Here is a 13,269-nt window from a genome sequence, read left to right as displayed (position 1 = left end):
GGACACTCAGATATATGAAGACATTACTGATTAGACGATACTGGAAATAGAAGTATTATGAAGAGTCGTCTTTTACTCTTTGGAAATGAGCTACAACTTTGATATAGTCTGATTGTGTGGCAGTGGTATCAGGACTGAAAATGCCTTCCATTTCTTAGGTGCCTGTCACATCCTAGAAACTTATCATGAGCTGTCTCATTTGATCCTCATGGGAATCCCTGAAGGTGGATAGTTATTCCCATTTTAAAGATGAGTAAAATGAGGATCAGGGAGGTTAGGTAGCTTATCTAAGTTCACACAACTTCTAAGTGATGGGCATTAAACCCAGAATGCTACTCAGTCAAGCACTGAGAACAGTCTTGACATGTCATGTCATAGGTACTCAGGAAGTGTGTTTTGGGAATGAATTCATTTGCTCCTGGTCAGGTATCAATAAATGCTGATATTGAATTATAGAAAAGAGACTATCACTTAACTATTCCCATTAGTGCATATGTCTATCTGCAATGCTTTGTCAACAATGATCAGTCAGGTGACCAAATCCTTTCTTCACAAACAGCAGTGTGAACTTTTAATATTTAAATCACAAGTGCTGAATTGGCATTTTCTTTGATAATGAGGTGGTACTCTCCAGTGAAACCCATGCACATTGCTTCAGTTGATAATACAAATGGAATTTTATTGGAAAACTTGATAGAATGATGTGAAAGTTTATTTAGAAAAGCGAACATACCAAAATAACTTAGAGTTTGGACAAATATTGGTCAGAAAAGACTAGTATAATCAGAATTATAAAAAGCTAAAATTGAAGAGGTTAGAATAAAATAGAATAGTAAAATGGCTGGTCAGTGAAAGATAATAGACCAAAACCAGCCCCTGCCAATGTATCTATAAAAACTGAGCATGAAGTAAGACAGGTCTACTGAGCTGTAAAAAATAATAGTTATATCATTAATATATTATGCTTTTTTATATCAGAAATACAGTAGTACATGCACACATTTCTAGTAAAAGTCACATCTTTCTATAATTTCACTCCCAAGAAGAAATTACTGTTAATACTTTGAGTTATATTACAAATACGCCTACAGAATTGCACACCTGAGGAGAGGCAGCATGGGGTGTTGGTTAGAAATGCTGGCTCTGGTCTAACAGTCTGGGTTCAAGTCCTGGCTGTGGGACCTTGAACATTGTGAACTTTCTGGTCCTTCTCATGTTTAACATTTCAGAATTCTTAATTGAATCTAGTCCTTAGGTGTAAGTGATCGTTGGCAACCTGTAAATGGAAGTTCTGAGATGGAGTACTTGGTAATATTAGGTGCATAGTCTTTGTTGAGTGGATACCATCAGAATTCATCTGAGGCCTGCATTTTGTATACAAAACATGCACAGGTACACACACACACACACACACACACACACACACATACACACATACACAATCAAAGCTAAAGTTGATGAGAAAAATGGTTCTTGTTCTTTTCTGTCCCCATTTATTTCTATCTTTTTTTTACAACTATCATTAAAAACCTCCAGAAGAGAGAGCTTAAAAATAGCATGAAAGGGAAGAACTGGTGCTGTACACTGAAATCCTTAGGAAATTGATGGTGCGTTGACTAGAAGTTAGAGACTGTTGCTTACTTATTTGTGTTGTTTTATACCTTCTCTCTGCTTTTGCCCTCTTCACTCTTCCTACGTTCTTCCTAGGGTGAGAAGTGGATATTTTATTTATTTCTAGGAAAGTGAATTCAGCTTAAAAACCCCAAGGGATGGTCTCTGCTTCCATGTGACAACACCCCATTTAACAAGCAGGCTGAGAGTTTCTAGAGACCTGAGAAAACAACTTGACTTGATATGATGGAAATCAACATATGCCCTAATTTAAATGGAGCTGTCTGTGCTGCATTTGAATTTCTCTCCTCATAATATTTTCCTCTGGGAAAATCAAATGTCTATGATTAGGAGAAACCATTATAATTTGGATACTGAATGTCAAGACCACATTCTCTTGGCGTCCTTTGCACTTTGAAGCCAAATGCTTCAGTACCACTCAGTTTCACTGCAGTATGTTTGTTAGTGATGCAAAGATAGAGCCTTTGGTGTAATTTAGCAAAAAAAAAAAAAAAAAAAAAAATCTTGGCATGTTTCATTATAGCAATTATCATCTTCCCTGTACTGAAGCGAAGCCATTGACCCCCTGATGTGGAATTGTAATGAGTCAATATGGGGATGGGAAGAAAACATATTTGCTGTATTCATCCAAGTCATTATTTTTATTGAGATCCAATTTACATATCATAAAATTTATCAGTTGTAAAAATTTTATACTTGTGCCATCATCACGATCTAGTTGTGAAGGATTTTCAAAACCCCCAAAAGTTCCCCGATGCCCATTTGCATTCATTCCCCCTGTTGAGCCCAAGTAGCCACAGATCTGCATTCTGTTCCTATAAATTTACCTACTATGGAAATGTTCCTTAAGTGGAAACATGCAATATGTAGTCTTTTGTATTTTTTCCTCTTTTAATCAACATAAAGTTTTTTAATTTTACCTGTGTTGTAGCAAGTGTCAGTAGTTGGATCCTTTTGATTATTGAATGGTACTCCATTGTACAGATAGACTATCTTTGGTTTATCTATTCAGTTGATGGCATGGCATTCCTTCCAGTTGAGGGCTGTTATGAATAACACTGCTCTGAATATTCACATACAGGACTTTGTGTGGGTGTATATTTTCATTTCTCTTGGATATATACTTGGGAGTGGAATTGTTGGATCTAATGGTAAGTCTTAATACTTAATCTTTTAAAGAGCTGTCAAATAGGTTTCCAAAGTGGCTATGCTATTTTTCATTCCCGCCAGTGGTGCATGTGGGTTCCAGTTTTTCTGTACAATATGCCAACACTTGTTATTGTCTAGCTTTTAATTATAGCTACTCTTATGGGTATATAATCCCATTTGGACTCTCAATTCTTTAATTCATACATATTTCTGCATTCACATACATATTTCTGTATTTACACCAATGCCATGCTGTTTTGATTACTATAGTTTCATAGTTTTAAAATCAGATCCTCCAAATTTTCTGTTTTTCTGTTTTGTCTATTTTAGATTCTTTGCATTTCATATAAATCGTAGGGTTATCCTACAAAAAACAAAATCAAATAAACCTGATGGGACTTGGTAATGTGTATATAGAATCTATAGGTCAGTTGTTTGAAATTAACATGGACATTTCTCTCCTTTTGTTTAGATTTATACTTTCAGTTATGTTTGTATTTTTTAGTGTACAAGTCTTGTGCTTCTTTCTTTTTAATATCTTTTATTAGTTGTTGATGGACAATTATTTTATTTACTTATTTATATGTGGTGCTAAGAATTGAACCCAGTGCCTCACACATGCTAGGCAAGTGCTCTACCACTGAGCCACAACCCCAGCCCCAGTCTTGTGCTTCTTTTGTTAATTTTGTTCCTAGGTATTTTATCCTTTTTGGAGTTATAGAGAATGGGGTTGTTTTTTTAGTTTCATTGCTGAATTATTCATTACATATAACTGATATTTGTATATGATCTTGTGTTCTACAACCCCACTAAAATTGTTTTTTAATTTAGTAGTTTTTGCAAATTCGTTGGAATCAAGTTCTTTCTATATAAAGACAGTTTCACCCCCTTTTCTATCTAGGTGTCCAGTAGAGTGTTAGATTGGTGTGGAAAAATTTTTAACCTAGTTTCTGTTCTTGGAGGAAAACAGTCTTTTCACTATTATGTATTATTTAGCTGTGTGCTTTTCATAGATGCCCTTTATAAACTCGAGAAAAGTAGTTTTTATTCCTCTTTTGTTGAGATTTTTTTTCCATGAGTAGGTATTGTCAAGTGCTCTTTTCTCCATCTATTGATATGTCCATATGGTTTTCATTCTTATTAGTACTGTGGTATGATAAATTGATTTTGGACATTAAACCAACCTTGCATTTCTATGCTAAATCTCATTTGGTGATCATGTATAATCCTGTTTATATGTTGGTGGATTTGATTGCTTATTACATTTGGCTCTATAAGCATGAAGAACATTGATTTTCATATTTCTTGTGATGTCTGTCTTGATTTGGTATCAGAGTAATATTGGCTTCTTAAAATAAATTGAATAGTTTTTCTTTCTTTTATATTTTTTCAGGAAGAGATTTCTACAATTGGTGTTATTTCTGTGACATTTTAGTTCTTTTGAGTTTTAAATTTCTCTAGGTGGTAGAGGTAATGGTGGTAGTCGGGAGTAGGTGTGTGAGAGTGAGAGAGAGGGAGAGAGAGATTGCTCTAGGGATTACAATATTCATTTTAATGCATCATAATCTACATTAATACTAACTTAATTCTAGTGAAATATAGAATCTGCTTCAAATAGCATTTTCTTTTTTCCATTATGCAGTGGCTTTGTATCTATATCTGTAACAAACTATAGAATATTATGCTTGTACAACTTATACCATTGAAAAAAATTTAAAAATAATAAAAGGGAAAATATGTACTCATATGGTCTTTTATTTTTGCCTTAATCATTACTAGTTCTAGTGCTTTTTATTTCTTGCTGTGCAATCATGCTACCATATGAAGTCATTTCCTTTAAGATTCCATTGCTGTTTCTTGTAAGGCAGGTCTACTCCTAACTACAAATTTTTTCAGTTTTCTTGTGGCTGGGGATGACTTTATTTTGCCTTAATTCAAAAAAAAAATATTTTTAAATATATCCAAAGTACATGTATGAAGACACAAATTGGTGTGAATGTACTATGTATACAACCAAAGATATGAAAAATTGTGCTCTATATATGTAATAAGAATTGTAATGCATCCTGCTATCATATATAAATAAAACAATTAATTTTAAAAAGAGCAATATCTTTTAGGAAAAATAATATTTTAAAATAATTATAAATTTATAAGAAATTGCAGCATAATATACAGGGTAATCTCACATAACTTTTAGCCCAGCCTCCCCCAGTGTTAATGTCTTATATGACATTGATGCAATATCAGAACCAGGCAATTCGTGTTGGCACAACCCACAAAGCTCATTCACATTTTGCCAGTAATACGTGTACTCATTTGTATGTATGTATGCTTTTGTAGGTCTACATGAATGAGTTTTGCTGTCCTTTGAACTGGATTGTGTGGTTTTTAATGTTGAGTTTTGATAGTTCCTTTTATATTCTAGATATAAGTCCTTTGTCAGGTATGCAGTTTGCAGTTACTTTCTCCCCGTTTGTAATCTGTCTTTTTATCCTTTTAGCAGAGTCTTTCAAAGATCAAATATTTTTAATTTTGGTGAGGTTCAATTTAACAGTCTTTTACTGACCATGCTATTGGTCTCAAGCCTAAGAATATATGTCCTACCCACAGATCTTCAATATTTCACCCATTTTTTATTTTTATTTTTCAAATTTACTTATTTTTAATTTCTTTTTTATTGATTTAAAAAAATAAAGGACAGCAGAATGCATTACAATTTTTATTACATGTATACAGCACAATTTTCCATATCTCTGGTTGTATGTAAAGTATGTTGACACCAATTCGTGTTTTCATACATGTACTTTGGATAATAATGCCTATCACATTCCACCATTCTTGCTAATCCCCTGCCCCCCTCCCTTCCCCTCTCACCCCTCTGCCCTATCTAGAATTCATCTCTTCCTCCCATGCTCCCCCTCCCTACCCCACTATATTAGAGAAAACATTCAGCATTTGTTTTTGGGGGGATTGGCTAAATTCACTTAGCCTTATCTTCTCCAACACGATCCATTTACCTGCAAATGCCATGATTTTATTCTCTTTTATTGCTGAATAAAATTTCATTTTTATTTTAAAAGATTGATAGTTGTATATTTTGCATTAAAGATCACTGTCCCTTTTGGTGAACTTTTGTGTAAGGTGTGTGACTGGATCTCTGTTCTTGCCTGTGGCCTGTTGTGCCCCATGGTGTCTGACATTTCTGCCATCACATTTGCAAAGGCTACCCATTATCCACTGAGGGACACGTCTCAAAAATAACTGAACATATGTGTGTGGGTCTATTTCTAAGTTTTCTGTTGTGTTTCATTGTTCAATTGGTCTGTCTTTTTTGCCAGTCTCTTTAATTTCTCTCTTTGTCTGTCTTGCTGTCTTGATTATGACAGCTTTAGAATAAGCCTTAGGCCATCAATTCAATTGTAGCTGAGCTTTTAAATCAATATTCTGTACCTGAAAAATAAAAACATAAGGTACTAATTTATCCATGCTTGATGGACTGAAGAAAATCTAATGCAGACTTACAAGCACATACATACTTATACATACATGTGTACTCATGGACATACACAGGTGTACATACACAGAGGGAAAAGCAATTCATTCTTCTTTCTTCACTCTCTTAACAATTGGGAACTTTTCCTTTCATCTAAGTTTTAGGATAACTTTTTTCTTTGTCTAAAAAGAATCTTACTGGGATTTTGTTCAGAGTTAAACCTACATATAAATTTTGGAATATTTTCATCTCTACTATATTGATTCTTCTAAACCAGGAACATAGTAGTCTCTACAATTAAGCCCTTTTGATTTTTTTTATCAGAACCTTGTAACTTTTAGCATGTAGACCTTGTGAATAATTTGTTAGTTTATACTTAGTTATTCATTTTCTGCAGAGTATATTAAGTGTTATTGCATTTTTATTTTCCATTCTGGGGCTTGGACCCAGGGCCTTGTGCATGCTAGGCAAGCATTCTACTATTGAGTTATATCTTCAACAACCTGCTTCCTGAATTTTTTTTGTTGTTGTTCTGAAGATTGAACCTAGGAGTGCTTAATCATTGAGCAATATTCCCAGCGGGTTTTTTTTTTCTTTTTTCTTTTTTTTTTTTGAGACAGGGTCTTGCTAAGTTGCTTAGGGCCCAAGTTGCTGAGGCTGGCCTTGAACTTGTGAACCTCCTCCCCTCAGCCTTCTGAGTCACTAGGATTACAAGCGTATGCCGCTGCATCTGGTTCCTGAGCCCTTTAAAAAAAAAATTATTTTGAGGTAGAGTCTCACTAAGTTGCCCAGGCTGGCCTTGATCTTGTGACTCTCCTGCCTCAGTCTAATGAATAGCTGGAATTAGAGTCTTCCTTTTTTTTCAGTATTAAAATTCATTTTTTTTAGCAAAAGATATTTTTTGTTGTTGTTCTTTTTAGTTACACATGACAGTAGAATGTATTTTGACCTATCAATCCATACATGGAGTACAACTTCCCATTCTTGTGGTTGTACATGATGTGGAGTTACACTGCTTGTGTGTTCATATAAGAACATAGGACAGTTATATCCAATTCATTCTACTCTTTCCCATTCCCAGCCCCATCCTTTCCCCCAATTCCAATTTGATGAACCTCAATTCCTTCCTTTTCCCCTGCGTATTGTGAATCAGCATCCGCATATCAGAGAGAATATTTAGTTTTTGTTTTTTTGGGTTTGGCTTATTTCACTTAGCATGATAACCTTCAGTTCCATCCATTTACTGGCAAATACCATAATTTCATTCTTCTTTATGGCTCAGTAATATTTATATATATATATATATATATATATATATATATATATATATATATATATATATATTTATCCATTCATATATTGAAGGGCACCTAGGTTGGTTCCATTCTGGAGAAGCTCTATTTCCTGTAGTGTGTGATTACTTAGGTGTTTGCTCAGTTTAGTTGTCAGATGATGAGTGGTCAGAGATTTTCTTAAACACCTTTAACTAATAAGTCTTCCACCTTTGCAAGGAGCTCTGTATGGGTTTGGAGTATACCTTTAATGTTCTATCAGTTTATAATCCTGCTTTGCCTTTACTTCCTCTTTGTATAGGGTCTTTTTTTTAAATACCTTTATTTCATTTTTATTTTTCTATTGGTTGTTCAAAACATTACAAAGCTCTTGACATATCATATTTCATACATTAGATTCAAGTGGGTTATGAACTCCCATTTTTACCCCAAAAACAGATTGCAGAATCACATCAGTTACACATCCACATTTTTACATTATGCCATATTAGTAACTGTTGTATTCTGCTACCTTTCCTATCCTCTACTATCCCCCCTCCCCTCCCATCTTCTCTCTCTACTCCATCTACTGTAATTCATTTCTCTCCTTGTTTTTATTCCCATTCCCCTCACAGCATCTTATATGTAATTTTGTATAACAATGAGGGTCTCCTTCCATTTCCATGCAATTTCCCTTCTCTCTTCCTTTCTCTCCCACCTCACGTCTCTGTTAAATGTTAATCTTTTCCTCCTGCTCTTCCTCCCTGCTCTGTTCTTAGTTGCTCTCATTATATCAAAGAAGACATTTGGCATTTGTTTTTTAGGGATTGGCTAGCTTCACTTAGCATAATCTGCTCTAATGCCATCCATTTCCCTGCAAATTCCATGATTTTGTCATTTTTTAGTGCTGCGTAATACTCCGTGGTATATAAATGCCACATTTTTTTTATCCATTCATCTATTGAAGGGCATCTGGGTTGGTTCAACAGTCTAGCTATTGTTAATTGCGCTGCTATAAACATCGATGTGGCAGTATCCCTGTAGTACGCTCTTTTAAGGTCTTCAGGGAATAGTCCGAGAAGGGCAATAGCTGGATCAAATGGTGGTTCATTCCCAGCTTTACCAGGAATCTCTATACTGCTTTCCATATTGGCCGCACCAATTTGCAGTCCCACCAGCAATGTACAAGAGTACCCTTGAAACGGAAATGAGGAAAAACACTCCATTCACAATATCCTCAAAAAATAAAATACTTGGGAATCAACTAACAAAAGAGGTGAAAGATTTATACAATGAAAACTACAGAACCCTAAAGAGAGAAATGGAAGAAGATCTTAGAAGATGGAAAAATATACCTTGTATAGGGTCTTAAGATCAGGTCTTGGTGAGAGATTGGAGCTCTTTTGGGTCTTAGCTGGGCACATACACAGTCCTGCACCTGTGTGTAACCTTTTATTTCTTCAGAAATATGTTAGAGCTTTCTAAAATTCCCTATAGACATCTCATTTCCTAGTTCTTCTTTTCAGATCTTTTATACCTTAACCAGTGTTGTAGCCTCTAAAGTTATGGTATTAAACAACTATTACTAATTGTTTTCAATAGCTGGAGATTGGATCTTTCCTGAGTCAGCTCAAATGTCCACAGTATCTTTCAAATAGGATTTTTCAGGTGCTTTGAGATAGGTCAGATAGTGACAACACTTTGGGGATGGGGCTTTTTAAGTAGCTCCAAAACCAGTCTGTCCTTTGGTGGCTTCAAGGGTACTGGTTGTTAAGCAGCCTGCCCCAAAATGGTAGCTGGGGGAGGTCCTGTCTCCCAACCAAGGGCACTGGGTTAGGTTTCTGGTGTTTCTTTACTTCCCCTGTTGTGAAGAAGGGAGTAGGAATTGGTGTGCTAGTATTTTCTGGGAAACTCCTGGGCCCATTTACAAAGCTGTCATTACAGCACTGTTTGGATCACTTCCCTGGAAAGGTCTGTCATTTATACCCATTCACTCCAACATAGTGCTCACTTCTTTACTACTTGCTCTGGAAGTCAGTTGAAGAATCTGCATGTGGTTTCTGGTGGATTGGCATTTTTCTTTCTGGAAAACCTTGGAGTAAATTGAAAATGAAGAGTTTATTGTCTAGGTCTCCTCCAGGAAAAAAAAAAAAGTGTTAGAGTTTTATATGGGTTGAATACATCATTATTTTCAGGCAAATATTGTAATTCCTATTATTTTAGCCTATCTATCTTTGTTCTTGTGCACTTTCTCTCTGAAATGCCTTTCCTTGCTACCTTCCCTACCCCCATTCCTAGAGAATGCCTCTGAATATGCCAAGATTACATCAGTTATCTGTGCCTTTGTGGACATACACTTTAACACTCCCTATTCTCCTAGATAAATATGACATCCTTTCTTTCATGGCTGCACTGTACTCTGGAGTAACAGCAGTCACAGCACTTTTAACACATCATTATCCTTTCTGTTTGTTGCTTAGATATTTGTCTCTTCTTTCTAGCCTATGAATCCATTAGAGGTAGGGACCATTATTTCTGTCTCATTAATTTTGTATCACTGAGTAGTTTTTCAGTGTTGAATGAATGAGTGGGAAAATTAGGTGAGACCCAAGCATGGATCAGTGATCCTTGACATCCTAGAACAGTCAGGATTCTGTGAGGTGGAAATCGTTGCTTTAATGGAGAGAGATGGTAACTGACTTTTTGCTACCTATTTTGGATAGCTCTCCTTTAAATTTTACTTTCATTTGTTTGTTTTGGTTTTTCAGAATGCTTGGGTGAAAAGCATCTGCTTTCAATTATTTCTAACTAATTTGTCAACTGGAATACAGAATCCTGTGTGCTAGGTATTCAAACTAATGCCGATGACCTCTCTTTTTCAAAAGATATAGTTTTGTAGTGGAAGTTATAGTCAATATAGAAGTTCTTCAGTTCAATGATTTTCCCTAATATGTGGTAATCACCCCAAGCTCCAGGGCACCCCTACACACTCACATTTCTCATAAATCCCTTATGCTATGTTCTGTATCCTGGCTTTTTCTTTAGATTCACTGGAGAGCTGGTGAATGTTCTCAGGGCAGTGCTCTTTTCCGTTGCATGAACAGTGTCTAGCCTATAGTAAGCACTGGATCTGAATTACTAAGACCAGAAAATCTTGGAGCCAGTTTAGGAGGTGGGAGGCCAGGAAGGACACTGTTGGTGGTCAAGCCTGGCAGAGTTGCGTGGGTAGTTGCCTGGCATCTGTCTCCTAGCACTCTCATCATTAAGTGACTGCTAGGCTGTCAGGTTGATTTCTACCTTACTGGCCTCCAGGGGCTCCAGGCTTGCCTTCTCCTGCCTCTCTTGCACATGCCATTGAATGCGTCTTCCTGCAAAGCCAGATCTGTGACTGTGTTCTGTGAACATACCTCTTACGCATTGTTTAGTTTTAGAAGAAGGGGAGGCTGGTGTTTTTGTCCTATGAGGTAGGTTTAGACCATGACCAGAGATGACTTATTCTTTAGCTATGGCAGACAGAGTGCTTTTGACCTATCAAACTATTGCAGTGCACCCAGGAAAATATTTTATTGTTTTTAGTCAGAAGGAAAAATACTTTTAGGTCAAAGAGCATGATTTAGCATAACATAGCATATACTAACTTATCCTAAAATATAGACATACTATTTTTTATAGAAGTAGAATTGTAAAATATTTAAATATTTTTTTAATATTAAAAATTTTTTTTAAATATTTCTAATGGATATTTCAATATTTTCAAGTGGACATTTAATTTTGTTTTTAATTTGCCATGAAGGCAGAAGTGCTCAGGACTCAGAGAAATCATAATGCAGCTCTGGTTATGATTTGCCCCGGATCACCTAGCATATGGTGAGCTTAGACTTCAAATTGTCTTTGAGTTCATGGGGCAGATGTAGTCCCCCCTCTCTCACAGAGGAGGAGGAGGCTGAGGCGCAAAGAGCAGGTGTCCATCTGAAAACAGTATGAGCTGTTATGGTCATGGCTGGGTCTTCTGAACACCTGCTGGTGCTCTTTGCCACATGCCAAGCTCCTTTCCCTGACAAATCTTCTGAAGAAGTAACTCCGATGAGTATAGATTCTAAGTATATCTCAGTTACATTCGTGATTCAACAGATGCCTGCTGACACTCCATTCCCTGGTCACCCCTAAAGGGGTCACTTCTGAATAACTGTGACACTTGCATCCCATTTTTCAGTCTTACTGGTTACTGGTTTACTGTCTGTTACTAATAAACCAAGACTTATTTCACTGATTTTTGGTTTTAGAATGATTTGTTTAAAAATATGGTACTCCATAGTCCCTCGGGTATTAATTTATTCCCTTCCTTGCATGAGACAACATTTTTAGCCCTCTGCACAAATATCTTGTACCACTGATTGCTAATTAACCTGTTGGATCAGAGACAGTGGAGAACGCACTACCAAACAGTTAAACCACATAAAAACCCACATCTGCCTTCATGACCTGTGAAGATTAAGAAACTTTTCAAGTTTTATAAGCTGTTTTACTTTTATAGACCTCATTTCACTGAACCAGTATCATGGTTGAACATAATTCTTGTTCATTCAGTGATGCAATCATTCTAACAAAAAAATATTGATTGATTGCTTTTTATGTGGTGGGCTTTTTCTGAGGTCTGGGGATTCAGAAGTGAATCAAGAAGACAAACCCCTACTGTCAAGGAATTTGCTTTCCATTGGGGCAACACTAAAATTATTTAGTTAGTATTTTCTATTTTGAGAATCTTAGTGGTTATAGATAATGTGTGTATGTGTGTGTGTGTGTGTGTGTGTGTGTGTGTGTGTGTGTGTATGTAAAAGTAGCAGCTTTTTCCATGATATTGTTGTTGGATTAATTAATAAAAAAAAAGTTAAGGTAAAGCTGGGAACATAGAGATCTTTAATGCTTTAATGTTGTATTTTAACTTTATGTCTTAGTTCAGGCTGATGTAGATATAGACTGAGTGGCTTATAAACCAAAGAAATTCATTTCTAACAGTTCTAGAAGCTGGAGGCCCAAGTTGAGGGTGTATGATCAGGTTTTGGTGATTCAGGTTCCTCTTCTAGGAGGCACACTGCCACTTTCTTGTTATATCCTCACATGGGCTGATAGTGGGTGAGAAAGCTCTCTGGGGTGCCCTTTATGAGAGCACTAATCCAGACATGAAGTCTCCACTTTCATAACCTGTTCATCTACCAAGGGCCCTTCCTCCAGTATCACAATGAGGGTGATGGTGTCAAGGATTTCCAGATGAATTATGGGGGAAGGACATAAACATTCAGTTCAAACAAACTTTATATGTTTAAAGTTTGTATGTCTACACCTAAATCATGTGAACCCTTTATTGGAATGTGGATTCAGTGACAGGAATTCTGAATTGAACTTCTTATTATAAACCCTATAATAAGCATGTTGCCTGAGATTTCCCATTTGCTTGAGGTTAAAGCAGAGCAAGAACATAAGTACTGGTAATATCTTATGAGCCAAGTTAAAAAGTTTTCAAGATTTATTTATTTTTATTTTGAGACAGAGTCTTGGTAAGTTGCCAAGGCTGGCCTTGAACTGGGACTCCTCTTGACTCATGGGATTTCAAGTGTGTAACATTGTGTTTAGCTAAGAATTATTCTAAAGTTTAAAATTTTTCCCCTTCCAGTGTTTCACAATTATCTTGCTCACACCTGCTGTGAACTCCACTATTTTTCA

The 13,269-nt window shown here is 36.0% G+C and overlaps 1 protein-coding gene across 1 annotated transcript in view; it reads left to right on the top strand.

The window, feature by feature from the left end:
* The window catches only part of Tmem163 (transmembrane protein 163), a 207,775-nt gene that overhangs the window by 82,530 nt on the left and 111,976 nt on the right, over nucleotides 1-13,269 (top strand). The gene's annotated exons all lie outside the window — the stretch shown is intronic.

Source organism: Callospermophilus lateralis, chromosome 9 (genome assembly GCF_048772815.1).
Source record: "Callospermophilus lateralis isolate mCalLat2 chromosome 9, mCalLat2.hap1, whole genome shotgun sequence".
Taxonomy (NCBI): domain Eukaryota; kingdom Metazoa; phylum Chordata; class Mammalia; order Rodentia; family Sciuridae; genus Callospermophilus; species Callospermophilus lateralis.
This window is presented reverse-complemented; position numbering and strand designations above follow the sequence as displayed.